Here is a 20,454-nt window from a genome sequence, read left to right on the forward strand (position 1 = left end):
GCGTTGTCATGATTTTGTGTCTGGAGCAGTGAACACTGCTGCCCTGAACAATCTCTGAGATCTGCTGGCAAAGAAAAGGAAAAAAAGGATATTAGACATGAGAACTAACAAGGCCAGTCACAAATAGACCTCTGGAGAATTATTTCGAATTACTGCATATGACATAACTTACTGAAATGGTCTCCATAATGCTGGATATTTGGTTGTTTCCAGCTTTTTGCTATTAGTCACTGTGCTGCAATAAACATTCTTGTATTTTTTTTCTGCCCACATCTTCAATTATTTCTTCAGGATGAAATGCTACATATGTAACTGCAAAGCAGAAAAACTCCTTGTACCTTGTACCTTTCAATGTAGATTACCAGGATGTACCTTAAAAAGTTCTCTAAAAATTTGTTTTCCCTGAGCAGTGAAGGAAGAGACCTAGCCTTACTGATACTGGATATTAACTTTCTCATTAATTTTCATCAGTTTTATAGTCTTTAAAAAGTACCTAATTTTGCATTCTGTAAATTAGGTACTTTTGCATTTGTATTGCATTCTGTATTGATTTTTATTGGCTATATTTGCTAGTTTTTGCACTGTGGTCCAAAAAGAGTGTGCTTTGGAAAGTAATGAAATATAATCAGTGTTTTGCTATTGTGCTGTGAGGGTTAATTTCAACAGGCTTGAGTTGTTTTGCTGACCAAAACATGAAACATACTGATTAATAATGTTTCCTTTTAAGCACAGCTGCAAGACTTTCAGGGCTTTTCAACACAGTTTGTTAAAAGTTTGTACTGATAATGAGACTGAAGATTTACAGGTGGCCTTGGTGTTACAGACCTCCCTCCCCTGCCCCCCTCCTACTCCTTCCCTGGAGAGCTCTGCTGTTGAGTCTGTTTATATTTCAGGAAAATGGCTGGGTGTTAAGAATACCTAAACACATATTCGTAAATAGTATTCACAGAAGCAGCAGAAGAGCTACGCAAAAGTACTTTGTGACATGAAATATTTTTATGGCCTATAAATTGCATTCTGTATAAGTGCCAAAAATATTTTTTAAATGTCACTCAGGAAGGAAAAAGAAGAAAAAGTCATTTGGCAAATTAATCCAATGAAGAATGATGACACGAATTTAGAAACTTATGTCATAGCTATCTTATTGGGATACATGGCAGTTCTGTTTTCAAAACATTTACTAAATATGTAGTTCATGAATAATAGATCTCTAACTCCAGTTTATATTTTCTTAATGAAAGAGGTTAACAGCTATTATGGTAAAAACAATCATAATGCTATAAATCCAATAAAATAACGACTATTTTACTGTCTTTAAATATATTAATATATTTGTAGTAAAATGGCTGGAATGATTTTATTGAATTTTGTGACTCACATCACTGTTGTATTTTATAATTTTTGCACACATTATAGTGTTGCATGTAAATACTAAATATTTACTAGCTCTGAAAAATATTACTTAAATTTAAAGATATAGAAAAATGAATTTAGTAAAAATTATTTACTATAGTTTCTAGATTAATGTTATCTTTGAAATAGAGAGTAATAAATTACCTTAGTACAAAAGTCTGATGCGAAAATACATGGACACTACAAGAATATACTTATATATATCAAAATAGTAAAGATTAAAAAGAATTAGACTACCCAATTCAGATAAGAATGCAGGGAAAATGAGCACTCTATACTTTGTAGATAGAAATGTAAAGCAGTGTAGTTCTTTTGTGAACCAATTTAGCAATACATTAACAGCATAAAAACTATTCATACCATGGACTTAATCAATTTGTTTTTATCTGTGAGTCTTGTAGTCTAAGATAATAATCCTACATCCAGAAAAAATTTGTATATACAGAGATAGTTGTTACAACATTATTTATAATGATGTAAGTTATAAGCAACTTAGACTTCCAAAAGTTGGAGAATTAATGAATGATGAAGCCATTAAAACTCTATTTAAACTATAAATTATATCTATACAGTGGACTTTAATAATGCTATAAAATGGAGTGAGGAAGATCTCTGTGTATTGCTGTTAGGTGATTTGTAGCATATGGTATTAACTGAAAAAAGCAAGGTGCAGAAAAGTTTTACAGAAATGAGTAAATTTTGGATATATACATATAGGTACATATTTTCTGTTATTTTTCAAAATAAATCAGTGAAAAGGTAAAGCAAAAGTAATTAAAGGAGGGACAGAATGTGGAAAGCACAGAAATGGAATCTAGACCTCTCTGAATATAGCTTGTTTTATATTTTTGCTTTGTGTAAAAGATGGCACCCAAGGATCTCCCCCTTCTAGTATTTACATCTTTGTGAAGTTCCCTCCTGCAATATACTTGTAGTCTATGTGACCAGCGGAATTTGGCAGTAGTGATGGTACGCAAATTCCAAGATTAGGCTCTTAAAAGACAATGTGACTTTGGTTTTACTTTTTCTGTTGGATTGCTTGTTTTTAGGGAAGCCAATTACTCTATCCAGCAGTCTCATGTAGTAAGGATCTGAGCCCCCAGTTAAGCCTTGAGATGGCTTCAGCCCGAGCTGACACCTTGATTACATTTCTTGAGAGACCCTAAACCATAAAAGAACCACCCAGCTAAGCAGGTCCAGATTTCTGACCCTTAAAAACTGTGAAATAGCCCTGGCTGCTGTGGCTCAGTGGATTGGGCGCTGGCCTGCGGACACAAAGGTCACGATTCCTGGTCAGGGCACATGCCTTGGTTGCAGGCCAGGTGCCTAGTTGGGGGCCTGTGAGAGGCAACCGGATCTCTCACACATTGATGTTTCTCTCTTTCTCTTTTCCCTCCCTTCCCCTCTCCCTAAAAGTAAATAAATAAAATCTTAAAAAAACAACTGTGAGATAATAAAGATTTGTTGTTTTAAGCCACTAAATTTGGTTTGTTGTACAGCAATAGATCACTAATACACATTGGAACAATAAGATTGTTTAAAATAATTTAAAAACTGAAAATAATAAAGGAAAAAAGCTTTTCTTAAAAATTGAGGAAAAGCCCTGGGAGGTATGTCTCAGTTGGTTGGAGCACTGTCCTGTAGACCAAAAGGTTGGGGGTTCAATCCTCAGTCAGGGCATGTGTGGTAGGTAACCAGTCAATGTTTTTCTCTCATATGAATGTTTCTCCTCTCCCCACTTCCACTCTTTCTAAAATCAATAAACATTTTTAAAAGTTTTTTTTAATTAAAGAGAAACTGACACAAGTGAACTTAAATAACTATATATTAAGTTGGCAACAAAACTACATAGAATAATTATTTCGAGTGACTTGCAAACATAGTATTTTTACTGTAAATCCCTAGTGTGCTGGATCCTAAGGACAAAAAGAACTACAAGTAAATCTTAAATGACATTCAGTGATCTAATTGTTAGTGATAACACTGGTATTGATTCCCCTGACACTATTCTATCTATATAGTAGAATAAAGTAAATAAGTCATTATGTTAATGTCATTAAGAACCAAGATACATGAGAGAAAAATAGGTATAAACACAAAACCTAAGAAATTCAGTAAAAATCCTTTACTGTTTAATTTGGATTGGGAATAGCAGTATTAATTCATAATTTATTTTTATTTTTCTAAAAATTGTATCTTTCTGTCCTGGCTGGTGTGGCCCAGTGGACTGGGTGCCAGCCTGTGAACTGAAAGGTCACTGATTCCATTCCTAGGGTAGGGCACATGCCTGGGTTTCAGGCCAGGTCCCCAGTTGAGGGTGTGCAAGAGGCAACCAACATCAATGTTCCTTTTCCTCTCTTTCTCCCTCCCTTCCCCTCTCTCTAAAAACAAATAAATAAAATCTTCTAAAAATTAATTAATTAAAATAAAAATTATATCTTTCCTAGTTCCGTGCACTGAAAAACCTAAAAGAAATGACAACACAATAGCAGTAAATACCCAGCATCCAGTTTATAGTGACTACAATTTAAAATAAACAAACATACAGAACCTTTTCAGGAAATGGCTAATTTCAATTCTGCGGCTAGAAATGTAAAAGAGGAGCCTGGAATATCATGTCCTATTAGATATTAAGAACTACAAGTCATTGGGTTGCAGGCCGGTTCCCTGCAGGCCAGTTCCCAGCAGGGGACGCACAAAAGGCAACCATACATTGATGTTTCTCTCCCTCTCTCCTTCCCTCCTTCCCCACTTCCCCTCTAAAGATAAATAAATAAAATCTAAAAAAAAAAAAAAAGAACTACAAGAGTCATATTAAAGGCCCCCCAAAACAACTTTTTAAGGGGTTTCCACTGGCCCACGATTGAACAATTTGAGCATCAAAATGCATAATGACTGTAAAGTAGTATATATATTTATACGTCAAATATTTTAAAACTCTAAGAGTTCATAATGATAATAAAAAGTAGATAAAACCTCCACGGTCACTTTTTGGAGGCTGCTAGGACACCAACATATTAATCATAAAATTGGCAATGAAAGGAAAAAAATTAAACATGTATCCTGTATGACTGTATTTCAGAGCTTCTAGAATTGATGAGAAAGTACTTCATTATAAAAGAATTCAAGCTCTAAAAGTATGACAGAATTGGAAAATCACCATTTCATGAAGGAATGGTCTGGGTTATAGAAATGCTTTAATAAATATCCTGATCTAAGTGGAATATGTAAATATTCACCAAGCAGTTCACTTAATTTTTGTGCATTTTATTGTAGGTAAAGCATACCTCCATTTAATTATTTTACCTCAGTTAACAAAAAGTCACCATTGTGCCTTCCAATGAGGTGTAATAGAAAGTACACAGCACCCTATGCAGTATCCTTGCCAAAAAATTGAACCTGAATCTAACCAGGGCTTGACATGTTACTGGCACCTTACAGAAAATAAAAGGGACAGAAGAACATGTTAAATGATACCAACAGGATATAAGTTTAGAATATGGCACATTCTACAGGACAAATGACATGGTTTCTTCTATGAATTGATGATATAAAAGAGAAAAGAAATAGGGAAGGAAAAGTTATATATTAAAAGAGACTTAAGAGACATATTAACCAAAGCAGTACCTGGACTTTGGGTCTTGATTCAGGCAAACCAAGTGTAAAAAGCCATTTTTAAAAAAGATTATTTGCTTATTTTTAGACAGAGGAGAAGGGAGAGAGAGGGGGGAGAGAAACATCAGTGTGCGGTTGGTTCTCCCCACTGGGTCCTGGACTGGGAATGGAACCAGCAACCCCTTGGTTGGCAGGCTAGCACTCTATCCGCTAAGCCATACCAGCCAGGGTGTAAAAGGCCGTTTTTGAGACAATCAGGAAAATCTGAACACAGACTGGGTATTAGATGATATTACGGAATTAGTTTTACTAGGTGTGATGATGGTATTGTATTCTTAAAGTCTGTATCCTCGTAGATACTTAAGTATTTATGGATGGAATTAGGTGACTTACTTTAAAATGCTCAAGGGGAAAAATACGGAGGCGAAAAAAATGAATCGAGAAAGCCAAAGCAGTAATCTGTTGAAGCTGAGTGATAAAACAAACTGGGACTCATGAAACTGTTCTATTTTTGTGTATGTTATTCAGCTATTAAGTTATTAAGCTCCGAACACAGCCTTCTTTTCTATACATGACCTTTTTGGTTACTGGGGTGGTAGTCCGCCATCCGCTCTGCTCGTAGGGGGCGCTAGAGGGAGACTACACGGCTCGGGGAGGATTGAGGAGCTTAACCCTTCTCTTTCCTCTTACTTTTCTAGCAGCTTCCGATTTCGGTCAGCGTCGGAAGCAGCTCTTCGCTTTTGCACCAGCGGGGTGTTTCCCAGTCTCCAACTGAATCCAGTTTGGCCTTTTCCAACATTCACAGAGCAAGTGTCATTGTAACCCCATCAGAAACACCAGCATGAGGTGAGTGGTGCCCTTTTCTGAGGTCTGGGGTCCAGCCCTTATGGAGCCTTTCCTTGAAGGTTCTAAATTGTAATAATTATATTCTCTTTACTTTTGTACCTGAGCCCTGGGGGTGATAGCAGCTTACTTTTGCAATTACTTTATTTATTGTACCTTACCGTTCTGTTCACCACTGAAGTTACCGACATTATACTCACTTAATATTTTTTATATTATGTCTGTTCGAATAGCTAATGTACTTTTGGACTCCTGGCTGAGGGCCACTTCTGGGGGTTTATTCCCCAGCATTTCTGGGCAGCTGCATGAGTGGCAAAGGCAACTACAACAGTACCGCCGGCTCCAATGGCAAGAGAAGCGCTCAGGAAAAGTAATGGAGAGCTAGCAATATGTGCTCTGCTAGGAACGGGGTTGCCGGGGGCGGGGGGTGCCTTCACAATATTTTTGCTACACAGTCAAATGTCCTTTATAAAAAATTAATTTCTAGTTATACAAGCAGTCATTGTCCTTGAAGGACGTTTAGTTAGTAAACACAAGAGTAAGGTCCTCTCAAATCACCATCCTGGATCCTGATTCCCTTCTCTTCCTTCCTCCACAGAGGTAACAACTGTTATGAGTTATCATTTATGTGTTCTATTCTGCATATATGCTCACCAAAACACATGGCGATATTTTGTAGATTTTTTTGTTTTTATTTAATAGTATGCACATCTTTTTGCAATTTGCTTTTTTCACTAAAACAATTTGTCTTGGAAGTCATTCCATATTAGGACACATAGATCCACCTCATTTTTAAGTGCTGCATAATATTCCCTACTGTGAATGTGCTGTTGTTTATTTCACTGTTGCCCTATGTTCCCTATTAACAAAATTCTATGATTAATACCTATGTCCTTGTGTCTTTGTACCTGTTTAGGAGTGTTTCTCTAGGGTACATACAGAGTAGTAGAAATGCTGGGTCAGAGAGAATGCATGTTTCATTCATTCATTCATTTATTTATATGTTACTGGGATGAATAACGTTTGATTTTTTAAATATATATTTTTATTCCTATCCTCCCACTCTCTCCCCTTTAGCAACTATCGGCTTGTTCTCCTTGACTCTGGTTCTATTTGTTTATTCATTTATCTTGGTTATTTATTTTTTTTTAGATTCCACATATAAGTAAGATCACATAGTATTTGTCCTTCTGTGTCTCATTTGTCTCACTTAGCATAATATTCTCTGGGTCCATCCATGTTGTCACAAACAGCAAGATTTCATACTTTTTTATGGCTGAGCAATAATCCATTATATACTCATTATATACATCTTTATCCCTTCATCCATCTGTGGACACCTAGGTTGCTTCCATATCTTGGCTATTGTAAATAATGCTGCAATGAACATATGGGTGCATATATCTTTTTGAATTGGTGTTTTTGGTTTTTTTGGACAAATATCCAGAAGTGGAATTCCTGGATCATATGGCAGCTTTATTTTTAATTTTTTGAGGAACCTCCATTACTGTTTTCCATAGTGGCTGTACCAATTCACAATCTCACCAACAGTGCACAAGGGTTCCCTCCACAACCTCACCTACACTTGTTGTTTGTTGATTTATTGATGACAGCTATTCTGACAGGTGTGAGGTAACATCTCATTGTGGTTTTAATTTGTATTTCCCTGATGATTAACAGTGTTGAGCATCTTTTCATGTGTCTCTTGGTTTATTCAGGTCCTCTTCCCATTTTTAAATCAGATTATTTGTGTTGGTGTTAAGTAGTATGAGTTCTTTATATAGTTTGGATATTAACCCCTTACTGGGTGTATCGTTTGTGAATATGTTTTCCCATTCAGAAGGTTGCCTTTTCATTTAGTTGAAGACTGTGCAAAACCTTTTTAGTTTGATGTAGTCCCGTGTGCTTATTTTTGTTTTGTTTCCCTTGCTCAAGGAGGTATATTAAAAAAGCTATTGCTAAGAGTGATGTCAGTGAGTTACTGCCTATGTTTTCTTCTAGGAGTTTTATGGTTTCAGGCCTAACATTTAAGTCTTTAATCTACTTTCAGTTTATTTTTGTATATGGTGTAAGAAAGTGGTTCAATTTCAATTTTTTCATGCATGTGTCTGCCCAGTTTCACCAACACCATTTATTGAAGTGACTCTCTTTACCCCATTGTATATCCTTGCCTCCTTTGTTATATATATAAATTGACCATATAACCAAGGATTCATTTCTGGGCTTTCTATTCTATTCCATTGATTTATATATCTGTTTTAATGCTAGTACCATAGTGTTTTGATTATTTATAGCTTTGTATTATAGTTTGATTTCAGGGAGAACAATGCCTCTTTGTCTTTCTCAAGATTTCTTTGGCTATTCGGGGTCTTTTGTGGTTCTATATAAATTTTAGGATTGGTTCTAATTCTCAGAAGAATCCCATAGGGATTGCAATGAATCTGTATATTATATTATGCATTAAGGATATTTTAACAATAGTAATCCTTGCAATCCATGAGCAAGGTATATCTTTCCATTTATTTGCAGCTTGTGCAATTTCTTTTTTAAATTAAATCAATTGGGGTGACATTGGTTAATAAAATTATACAGGTTTCAGGTGTATAATTCTATAATATATCATCTGTATACTGTATTGTGTCTTCACCACACAAAGTCCGGTATCCTTCCATCAGCATTTATTCCCTCTATGTTTTCTTCTATTTCCTTCCAGTCCCCTGGACCTCCGACCTTTCAATGTCTCATAGTTTTCAGAGTATATGTCTTTCACCTCTTCAGTTAAATTTTTTCAATTATTTTATTTATTTATTTTTAGAGAGGGGAAAGGAAGGAGAAAGAGGAGAGAAACATCAATGTATGGTTGCCTCTTGTGCACCCCTTACTGGGGACCTGGCCCTCAACCCAGGCATGTGCCCTGACTGGGAATTGAACCTTTGACCCTTTGGTTCACAAACTGGCATTCAATCCACTGAGCCACACCAGCTAGCGCTCTTTGGTTAAATTTTGATGCAATTGTAAATAGGATTGTTTTCTTAATTTTCTTTTCTGATCTTTTGTTATTGATATATAGAAATGCAACAGATGTCTATATATTGAGTCTGTATCCTGCAACTTTACTGAGTCATTTTATTAGTTCTAATAGTTTTTTGGTGGAGTCTTTAGGGTTTTCTATGTATAGTATGTCAACTGCAAATAATGTGAGTCTTCTTTTCCAATTTGGATGTCTTTTATTTCTTTGTCTTGTCTGATTGATGGGGCTATGAGAATGCATATTTTGAAGCTTGCATTAAATGTTAAAAATATGTCCTCCAAAATGTGGTTCCAATTTATGAGCTTTGATACTGTGACTTATAAGAAATATAAATTTGATCTTCATCCCTGTTTCACAGAAGCTCCTAAAACCCTTGGAATTTCTGAAGTCACAGAGCAACAGAGGTGTCTTTTGTTATGTTAAAGATGTGACTTTTGGAAAGAACCTAAGAATGGGAGCTCCTTGGCAGTGTAACAAATTTGGTGATGAGAGTCGGAACTTTCAGTCCCACCCCCCTGACCTCTGGGGAGGGGAGAGGAGGGGAAGGAAGCTGGAGGTTGACTCAATTAGGAGTGGCCAATGAGTTAATCAATCATGTCTATGTAATGAAGCCTCCATAAAACCTCCATAAAAGGCCAGGCTTCAGAGAGCTTGCAGGTTGGTGAACATGTGGAGATTTGTGGAGACGGTTGCTCCTGGAGAGGGCATGGAAGCTGCTCGCCCTTTCCCCACACCTTGTCCTATGCATCTCTTTCATCTGGCTGTTCCTGAGTCATATTCTCTTATAATAAACCGGTAATCTAGTAAGTAAATGTTTTTCCAAGTTCTGTGAGCCAATCTACCAAATTAATTTAATCCAAGGAAGGGTTGCAGGAACCTAGCCAGTTGGTCAGAAGCATGGTTAAGCAGCATAGGCTTGTGACTGTGTCTGAAGTGAGGGTTCGGGGTCTGGAGCAGTCTTGTAGGACTGAATTCTTTCTTAATCGGTGATATCTGATGCAATATCCAGGTAGATACTGTTAGAATTGAGTTGAGTTGAATTCATAGACATCCTGCTGGTGTCTTGAGTATTGCTTGGTGTTGTGTGGGTAGCCTCCCCATCTCCCACATACTTCGGAGTTGGGTTCTGGAATGCAGAAGGGTTTGTGTCAGTGAAATAGGAATTGCTAGAATGGCCCTAACTCACCAAAACATGTAGTTTGGGAAGAGAAAGGATGAAAGGAAGACTGATGAAGAACCTTGATTCCTGGGTGTCCACATGGTCACCCATGGTGTGGAGCAGCAGCTGTTTTGCAATATTACTAAAGAGGGCTCCGACCCTCAGGGAGCTGATTTACTGGATACATATAGAAATGCAAACTAGTATGAAAAAGGCAAAATATTCTATCCCCCTCCCCCCTGGTTATTGTTATCTGTAATAGCAGAACTAAAAGTAGACAATGCTGGGTCGAACTTTGGTACTAGACCAAGCTCAGATTTTATTGAGTCAAGAGTTTCGACCACTAGCCTCAAAGCCAGCCTCAAATAAAAACGTGGGGGAAGGGTAAAATCAAAAAAAATGAAACCAAAGTGGGTAGGTCAGTATCACCAGCTTCCTGAGGAAAGTAGCTGCTGAAATGGGTTATGAGAGTAACTAATTTCAGAGCTGTCTTTGGTTTTGAATGTTGTCGATTGGTAAAGCGTGTTTGGGTTGACGATACAGGACCTACATCTGACTATTGAGCAATCACAGATGGTTATAAGTGATTGAGACACAGAAGAGGGTTATTTCCTGGAGTACATAGACAGTTTGGTGAACTGGATAAAAGACCACTGGAAGGCCTGTTTGCCCAGAGAAGGGACTGTCCAGCTCCTTTTATAAACGCCAAGTGGAACAGCCCAAATGAAGCCACTGATAATGCTTCATTTGTGAGCTGTGTGGGACTGACTTTATGATAACTGGGATATTCACCTGCCAAATATGTCCATAATTCAGGTCATAGCAAATGCTGTGGTGAAGAAGACCACTTTCACATGGGCACTAATATAACCTTATGTTGCAAAATGGAAAAATAGTTTGGGAAGCCTCATAGAATTTGCTCTCTTAGGGTTTCCCTCACAGGCCTTACAGATGCTAATAGAAACATTAGGTTAATTAACAAGAGAATGGGAATCGGTTGAGGGGGAGAGTCTAGGGACTCTTCCCACCTAGGTGGAAACTTAAAAGGTTAGAAAGAAATGAAGGTGAATAAAGCGAATATTGGTACAGGCAAAAAAGAAACAGAAAAGAGAGTTATAAGACTCTTCCTAACAGGTTGGAAATCCTTAGATGGTTATTAAGAAATGGGATGAATAAAATAGAAGTTGATGTTAAAACAAAGGTTTTAATATAGGACTACCTAAGGTTGGGCGGGCCAAAGGGGCCCCCTGTTGGTCTCCCAATATTAAAGGGCCCCAATTAAGTCTGCTCTATTTATCCCATGTGGAAACATTTTAAAAGTTGGAAGGAAAAATTGCAATGAGAAACCTGAGTAGCAATCTGTTGGGATAATAGTTAGGTGTATTAATCAAATCAAGGTAAAGACTGACAAAAGGGCAGGGTCTTTTGGCTTGACCCCTCACTGAGAACCTAAAGTGATTGCACAGTATGGTTTAAAATGATCAGGAGGTGGAGAAGAGATATTCCCAGGGCTCCTTGACATGAGAGTCCCACTGAACTGCAGCACCAAAACCCTTTGGTGAAGAAGCCCTTCCTTGGGCTACAACTAGATTGAAAGTTTAAAAAATAAAATGGTATGTAGGATTACAAAAGTCTAAGCAAGTATGATGTAAAGAAGTTGTGTCAACTTTATCTGAATTTTTAAAAAATATTTTATGTATTTATTTTTCGAGAGAGGGGAAGGGAAGGAGAAAGAGTGGGAGAGAAATATCAATGTATGATTGCCTCTCATGCGTCCCCTGCTGGGAACTGGCCTACAACCCAGGCATGTGCCCTGACTGGGAATTGAACCGTGATCCTTCGGTTTGCAGGCCTGTGCTCAATCCACTGAGCTACACCAGCCAGGGCCCTATCTGAATTTTTTTTATGGGAATGGATATTATGTCTGGCTTAAAAACACTTCCCATACCTAATCTTGTAAAAACAAAACCTGTTGATGAAGTCCTAATGGAGGCTACAGAGAAGTGTTAGGGTTGGTGGAAATAAGGTAAAAAGTTTGTAGGAGAATTGGAATATTTGAACATGCTTTATGTGAAATGGTTGTATCTTTTTTTAATTGAGATATATATTGACATACAACATTAATTTCAGGTGTACAAGATAATGATTTGGCATTTGTGTATTTTGAGAAATGCATCTTTCTTTATCTGATTGTATTATGGGGATCGGCTTGTATCTGACTGAGGAATGTTTACCTTACCTAGTGTTTTAAAACAGAAGCATGTAAACCCGCCCTTCAAGCAGTATTAATTGGATGTGCTAAATGGGAATGAGTAAGATTGCTGGAGCCCACACAGTGTAGAATAGAAGCTGGAGTGCTGGTGGAGTGCAGATTCTCTGCAACAGTCCTTTGTGGAGCTTAAATTGGGGTTTATGGCAAGACCCTGTGAGTGCCTCCTAGTTATGATTACTGGTCCTTTGAACTAAAGAATCTCTGTTTGAGGGGTGTTTACTACCTTGTTATTGGAAATTATTAACTGAAGTTACCCCTATTTCAGAAGGACATAATGTGATCTTAAAAGCTGAAGTAGCCATGTCTAGGATGATGTTGAAGTGAATGGCCGTGCCCAGAAGAGTGCCATAATGATGTGGAAATGGTTTATACAGAACCATGCTGCCTGGGGAAATGCACGGAGGAGATATTCACTAGCAGGGAGCCTCTTTCTTCCCTGGGACTGGCTCTGGATCCATGTGAGAAGCTGTTGAATGCTGTTTTCATTTGGACGGTACCCTATAAATGGCTTTTGACTGACAAAGAGCTGCTTGGTTTATGGATAGCAGTTCCAAGGTAAATAGACAACATCCTATTTGGAAAGGCCACCACTAGGATTGAAGAAGTGAAAACAGATCAGCCTGATGGTCTGAATTGCATGCTTTTTCCCAGGAGTTATGGAAGACCTGAATGGTGGTAAAAGCCCCTGTTAGGGTTTTTACTGACCTGTGGTCAGGCAGGAAGGCAGTGGAAACCTGGCCCATTAAAGGGATGCCCGTTCAGGGCATGGCCCAATGGGAATTTGAGAGGTGCATTAAAGTAGGACATGTTGATGCCCATCAGAAAAACTCTTCCAGATTTGGAGGGTGACTGGAATCCACAACCAGCTATACCTGGGTGTTCCCTTGAGATAGCCAGCTAGTCCATGAAGTAGCAGGCATTGGGGTCTGGAACAATGCAGAGATGGAGCTGATTCTAGCCATATTCCTCTTGTACTGTCTGAGGCATGAAATGTTAGTAAGAACTGTTCTGTCAGCAAAAGAGAGAGTGCAAAATGGTTGTGACAGATTCCCTGGGAAGAAGGCCCTGAACATAGCTGGCAAGTCAGACTGATGCTGATAGCCCTGGGGGGCTACAGATGGGTCCTGACAATAGTAGACACTAACTCTAGACCGTGTTTTGCTTACCTGGTGGTAGATCCATATGCTCTGAGAGCTATCACAGACCTGAACAGAAGATACTGCACCAATTTATATGGCCCACCAAGGAATATACTTTGGAACTCATGTTCAACGATAGGCAGAGATATCCTCCTCAGAGTAATAGTTTGATAGAGAATTAGAATGGGCAGATAAAACAGTGGTTTTCTAAAACTAGGAGATAAAAGCATGAAGGCCTGGCTTACACACCTTCATGAGTGTGTGCTCACACTCAACATGAACATGAGTTGGGGCTAAAGAAGTGTTTGTACTGGATAGATTTTTCTTTTATTTGGTGGATCTGGGGAAGTGAGGGTAGGAAAGGTGCTGATATTCTTTCTTATCCACATCAACTTTTCCTTCCTACTTGATGCAATAGTAACAGGACCAGGGCTGCAACTATAAGGGCCAGAAACAGGGATGATTTCTAAGCAAGAAACACTGTAACTGTGTTTTAACCTTTATGTCAGAATTCCTGAGGGTCTGATGGGACAGGAAGGATGTGCCTTACCCTGTCTGGATAAATTGGGGCTAACAGTGAATGCAGCTCTATTGCCTGGTAGTAAAGACAGCCCACTCATTGATTTTGCGCCTGTGTGACCTTACTCTAATATGAACAGGAGTGCACTGAGGAGGAAGCACTTGCTAGACTAGTATTGCAGCCTGCAATCTAGGCCAGGAGAGTGGCCAAACCTAATGTCCCTTCCAGAGGTGGAAAAGTTTGGGCTAAGTGGAGAGAGGGAAAAATAGTAGCTGAGGGTAAGGGATGAATAAATGGGGTATGTAATGGGAGAAATCCAATATCATATTAACATCTCAAAAGAGGCTCAGAGCTGGAGATAATATTGTCTCATAACTGGATTATACCAGATGCCTGAAAAGATTAAGCCATTTATTATGGAGACCACTCCTGCTTTTGGAACCTGGCAAGATCAAACAGAAACCTGCAAACCTGGGTGGCCTCACCCTGGAAAATATTTTTTATATGAGATGAAGCTGGACTGGGTACTTATTAATGACTGAATGAGATTCTAGTAATGTGCTAGTATCCTTTGACTTTTGTAATTGTTTTGCTGTTTAAGGGATCAGTGTTTCAAGACTGGTGGTAGATTGTGATATTACAATTTATAGGAAATATATATTTGGTCTTCATCCCTCTTTATGGCAAAGAGATCCTAAAACCCTTGGAATGTCCTAAGTGGCTAATGCAACTGAGGTGTCTTTTGTTGTTAATGAGGTGGCTTGCACTGGGCCTAAGGATGGAGGCTGGTTGCCAGGGGTTGGAACTCTTAGTCCCATCCCTCTCCTCCAGGGGAGAAGGGAAAGGGGCTGGAAGTTGAATCAGTCACTAATTGCAGATCATTTAATCAATTGTGACTATGTAATGAAGCCTCCATAAAATCCCAAAAGGGCAAGGTCCAGAGAGCTTCTGGGTTGGTGAACCTGAGATTTGGGGAGAGTAGCCCTCCTGGAGAGGGTATGGAAGTTTTGTGCCCCTTCCCCACACCTTGCCCTTTGCATCTCTTCCATGTGGTTGTTTCTGAGTCATATTGTTTTATAATAAACTGGTTACTGGTAAGTAAAATATTTCTTTTTTTCAATGTGTGTGTGTGCGTATGTTTTATCTTTATTATGTTTTTTCCATTACCATTTAGTCCCCTTATATCCCCTCCCCCCAGCAATCACCACACTGTTGTCCATGTTCATGAGTACTTTTTCCTCTTTCCTCAATCCCTCCACCCCCTAACCCTCCCCCCCATTGTCATCTGTTTTCCATCTATGAGTCTGTCTCTCTTTTGCTTGTTAAGTTCAGTTTGTTCACTAGATTCCACATGTGAATGAAATCAGTGGTATTTGTCTTTTTCTCATTGGGTTATTTCACTTAGCATAATACCCCTCTAGGGCCATTCAAGTTGTTGCAGATAGCAAGATTTCATTCTTTTTTATGGCTGAGTAATACTTCGTTGTATATATGTACCACATCTTTTCTTTTAACTTGATTTTAGGTAGAGGGGAAGGGAGGGAAAGAGAGAGAGAAACATCAGAAACATCAGTCAGTTGCCTCCTGTATGTGCTCCAATGAGGGACCAAATCTGCAACCCCTCCCTTATGGGATGATGCTCCAACTAAGCTGTACCAACTTCGGCCCACGTTTTCTTTGTCCGTTCATATATCGATGAATACATAGGTTGCTTCCATATCTTGGCTATTGTAAATAATGCAGCTAATGAACATAGGGATAAATATATCTTTTTGAATAATGTTTTGGATTTATTCAGATAAATACCCACAAGTAGAATTACTGGGTCACGTGGTAGTTCTATTTTTAATTTTTTGAGAAACCTCCATACTGTGTTCCATAGTGACTGTACCAATCTGCATTCCCACTAACAGTGCGTGAGGGTTCCCTTTTTGCCACATCCTCACCAATACTTGTTTGTTGATTTATTGATGATAGACTGGTGTGAGGTAGTATCTCTTTGGGGTTTTAATTTATATTTCTCTGAATGATTAGTGATGTTGAATATCTTTTCATATGTCTGTTGTCCTCTTGGGAGAAATGTCTGTTCAGGTCCTCATCCCATTTTTTAATCATATTGGGGTTTTTTTGTTTGTTTTTGTTTTTTGGTATTAAGTTGTATGAGTTCTTTATATAAGTTTGGGTATTAACTCTTTATTGAATATCTTCTCCCATTCAGTAGGTTGTCTTCTCATTTTGTTGATGGTTTAACTGAGTAGTCTTAAAGTGTCTTTGTGTCAAGTAATCAAGCAGTCCCTACGCTGCAGCATGGTTGACTGACACTATTATGGCTGTTAAGCTGGTAAGAAATAATGAGGCCAAATAAATTTAGATGGCATAATACTTACAACATAAGCAAGATCAGCATGGTGTCAGCTCCCCATGTCCCTAGTCCCACAGGGTAACATTGAACATGAGGCAAATGACAGACCACCAGAATAAGTCCCTCTGCTACAGAGAAGCCTATTCTAAACCACAGCCAAGCAGTTTTATAGGCAGTCACAGAAGCCAGCAGCTGTACCATAGCAGAGCGGTAGAGAAGGGGGAAAGGGTTGCCCTCCCCCAAACCAGTGAGAGGAATGAGAAATGGCCTTGTGGCAGTCTCCCACAAGATAGGGATGAGAAACTTCCTTGCAGCTCCCTACCCTTATCTCCCCTTGTTCTGTGAGGAATCACAGAGCATTTTGCCAAGAGTCGGGTCAGACTACAGACAAGCAAGCCTTTCTTATGTGACCTACATGGAGTTGTGCAAGGTCATCAGCATATCATAATTGAGTTTTTCTCCTGCACTTGGTTATGCAAAGCCTTTTTCAGTCTTTTATTATTTGGAATATAGAAGCGGTCAGCTTTTCTAACCCTGTATCCCCAAGTTTCATTTCTGCCTTTGAACCAGCCCATTATTACCTGAGCTTTTTTTCTTTTTCTTTCAGTACCTTGCTGAAGATAGCGAGTAAGGTACCAGAGCCATGATCATTGTAACGAGCTGCAAGAGGAGGAAAGCATATAGAACTATAATTGGAAGGTCTACATGGGCAGACTTAAAGTGGCACATGAAATTTGCTCTCATATTCCATTGCTTATAATTTCATCATATGGCCACACCTAATGGCAGGGGAGGCTGGGAAGTGTGTGCCCAGGACAAAAGGGAAACCATGGATTAGGTGAGCAGGCAGCAATCTCTGCCACAGGGTGCTATGGAATAGTGTATTGGCAATGCAGGTGGTTGGGAAGTGGCTGAATTCAGGTTTTATATTGAAGGTAGAGATACCAGAATTTGTTGACACCAAAGTTTTTGGCCTGAGTAATTGGAAGAATAGCATTGCCATATACTGAGATGGTAAAGATTATCAAGAACTCAGTTTTAGGCGTGTGTTTTTTGAAGTGCTTGTTAGCATCCACATGGAGAAATTAAATAAGTAATTGTATATACATGTTTAGAGTTCAAAAATTGGTTAGTACTGAAAATATAAATTTGGGGGCCCTCAAAATATAGATGGTATTTAAAGCCATTGGATGACAACTGCATATATCTAATAATGCTAAATTCATTTTTAATGCAAAGTATGTTTTTCACATCTTCATTTTTTAAAAGATTTTATTTATTTATTTTAGAAAGAGGTGGAGGGAGGGAGAAAGAGAGGGAGAGAATCATAGATGTGAGAGAGAAACATTGACCCGTTGCCTCTCCTGTACCCCCAATCAGGGACCCGGCCTGCAACCCAGGCATGTGCCCTAACCTGGAATCGATGTATGTTACACCTTTTGTAATTGCCCCACATTTCTTAAATATTCTCTTCTGCATTTTTCATTCTTTTTTTCCCCTGATTGTATTTGAGTTTTGTAAGTTTCTGTTAACATATATTCAAGTTCATTTGCTCGTTTCTTGGCCATGTCCAGTCTACTGATGACCCCATCAAAGACATTCTTCACTTTTTTATTCTAGCATTTCCTTTTAATTCATATTGTTTCCAATTCTCTGCATACATTATTCATCTGTTCTCACATGTTGCCCACTTTTCCCATTAGAGCTCTTAGCATATTAATCATAAATTTTTAAAATTCCTGGTTGATTCTAATATCTCTGCCACATTTGAGTTTAGTTCTGATGCTCTATCTCTTCAAACTGTTTTTTGTCTTTTGGTATGCCTTGTAATTTTAGATTGAAAGCCAAACATGATGTACTGGGAAAGGAACTGTGGTAAATGGTCCTTTAGTGATGGGGAGATAATGGGTGGGGGAGGGGAAGCATCCTATAGTCCTGTGAGTGATTAGGTCTCAGTCTTTTTTTTTTTTTTTTCCCAATGTATGGTTGCTTCTGGTGCATCCCCTGCTGGGAACTGGCCCCTGTTGGGAACTGGCCTGCAACCCAGGCATGTTCCCTGATGCGGAATCGAACCACGATCTTAGGTCTCAGTCTTTTAATTAGCCTGGTCCCCTCCCCTGACTGGTGACCTTGACAAGACCTTCTCATCCATTCTCCATCCTCCCTTTAGGGTGAGAAAGGATGGCTAGAGGAGGCTGGAGTTGAGTATTTATTTCCCCTCCCCCATGTGGAAGGATGGAAGGATAGCCCCCCTACCCCCCATCTCTGATAATACACAAGGTGGTTAGGCACTGGTGGAAAAAAAAAGTCTCCCTTGAGGTCGGATATTTGTTAAGGAGAACTGAATGTTCTGAGCAATTTCAAAAAAGTTACTTTCCCTTTCCCTTCTGAGCAGCTAGAAGGGATTTTTCTCCAGCCTATACTCTGAAAACCTGGTGGAGCTCCTGGAGGTAAAATTTACAGTATTACCTCCACCCTCCTAAAACTGCCTCCCCACAACCTGTGGAGTTTTGTAGCTTGTCCACACTGAGTCTCTAGCAATTCATCAACTACAGCTTGTTTTTCTACCCTGGTATTGGCTCCAGCTGCAGTCTTCTGTTCCAAAGTTTTTGCTCCGGTAAGCTGTGATTCTTTGTATTTGCCTGTCTCTTCAATTTTGGGGGGTAGCAGTTAGCCCTGTGACCTCAATTTTCTGATGGATCTAACAAGAGTTGTTGATATTCAATCTGTTTGACTTTTTTCTTGTGAGGATGGGAGCGATGACTTCCAAGTTCCTAACACATTGGACCGGAAACTGGAAGTCAGCATTTTCTTATAATAGCAAAAGATTCAAAAACATGCCAAATGTGCATCAGTAAAGGACTGGCTATCCAAATTATGCTGCTTGCACCCAATGGAATACGATGCAGTCAAAAAAGTCAGCTCTAGATGTCTTGAGGAAAGATCTGCAAGATATTTTAAGTGAAAAAACGAAAGATGTAGAAACTAAATAGCATGCTAAGATTTGTTGAATGTTTTTTGAAGTGAACATTTTAAAAAGATATGTATACACACCTATTTTTCAAAATAAATAAAGAAAATGCAATTTTAAAAGATTAGCATAAATTATGCTATATTTAGTATAATGATTGCATTTTAGCCTTAGGGGGGTATTTTTTATTTCTCAATTTTGCAAACTTTAATTTGGTTGCATTATTTCTATAGCTTTTTAAAAAAAGGACTATTCATACAAAAAATCTGGAAAGAAATACACAAAAATGATAGTGGTCATTGGTTTTGGTGATAGAAGAAAAATTTTTCTCCTGTTTGCTAGACATTTTGTGGTGTTATCTTACATTCACCATAGTGTTGTTTTGTTTGTGACACACACTGAGGTTTTAAGCTTCTGATGTCCATGTTAGGCAAACTAAGTGAAAAGCCCTTTTACAAAATAGTGCTTGGACCAGGTCTGCCTCTTTTGGTTATACCACCTGTCATACTACCATTGCTAGCACACATTTATAAAGCCATCATGAATCACTATTTTGATATATAATCCCATGTTAAAGGACTTGACCAGGCATAAAAGACTGGCTGATTTGGAAACTGTACCCCTGGCTGATTTTTCTCTACCCCTGACAACTGAGAGCCAGCAACGTATGCTTTGCAAACGGGCACTTGAGTCTGCAAACCTAAGAGCAGAGCTGTCAGGCCCTCTGAACTACCTAGGGCAATCCCCCAAAAAAGAAAGGATGTCCTGAAATGAACCCAGAAATAGAAAGAAGGGAGAGAATTGATGCTGTATGATTGACAAACCGTTTGCATTTTTTCTGAAAAGAATAAATTTTACCCAAAAGAATGAGGCAAAAAAATATGCCTAAGAGCCAAGAAAGACTAGCTGTTCTAGCAGTCAAAAATGCAATGTTTGGTATAAAAAACAAAACAAAACAAAAAACCTCACCAGTTTTGGCTGAAAGAAAACCTCCTTGTGTTTGTGAAAAGTTTGAATTGCAAAATATATTTAGAGAAGTAGCACTTTATTATTACATATGAGATATATACATTGGATATTACATAAATGCATGTATTTTATAGTTACATGTTTATACTTATATATTACA

The 20,454-nt window shown here is 38.5% G+C and overlaps 1 protein-coding gene across 1 annotated transcript in view; it reads left to right on the top strand.

Annotated features, from left to right (window-relative positions):
- Positions 1-20,454, top strand: part of USP9X (ubiquitin specific peptidase 9 X-linked) — a 393,159-nt gene that overhangs the window by 247,129 nt on the left and 125,576 nt on the right. Inside the window, exon 2 of the mRNA XM_037165301.2 lies at positions 5,727-5,874. The gene's annotated coding sequence lies outside the window, so the exon portion shown is untranslated. The remainder of the gene's footprint in view (positions 1-5,726; positions 5,875-20,454) is intronic.

This window comes from Artibeus jamaicensis, unplaced genomic scaffold (assembly GCF_021234435.1).
Source record: "Artibeus jamaicensis isolate MK-2021 breed Jamaican fruit bat unplaced genomic scaffold, CSHL_Jam_final contig_60, whole genome shotgun sequence".
Taxonomy (NCBI): domain Eukaryota; kingdom Metazoa; phylum Chordata; class Mammalia; order Chiroptera; family Phyllostomidae; genus Artibeus; species Artibeus jamaicensis.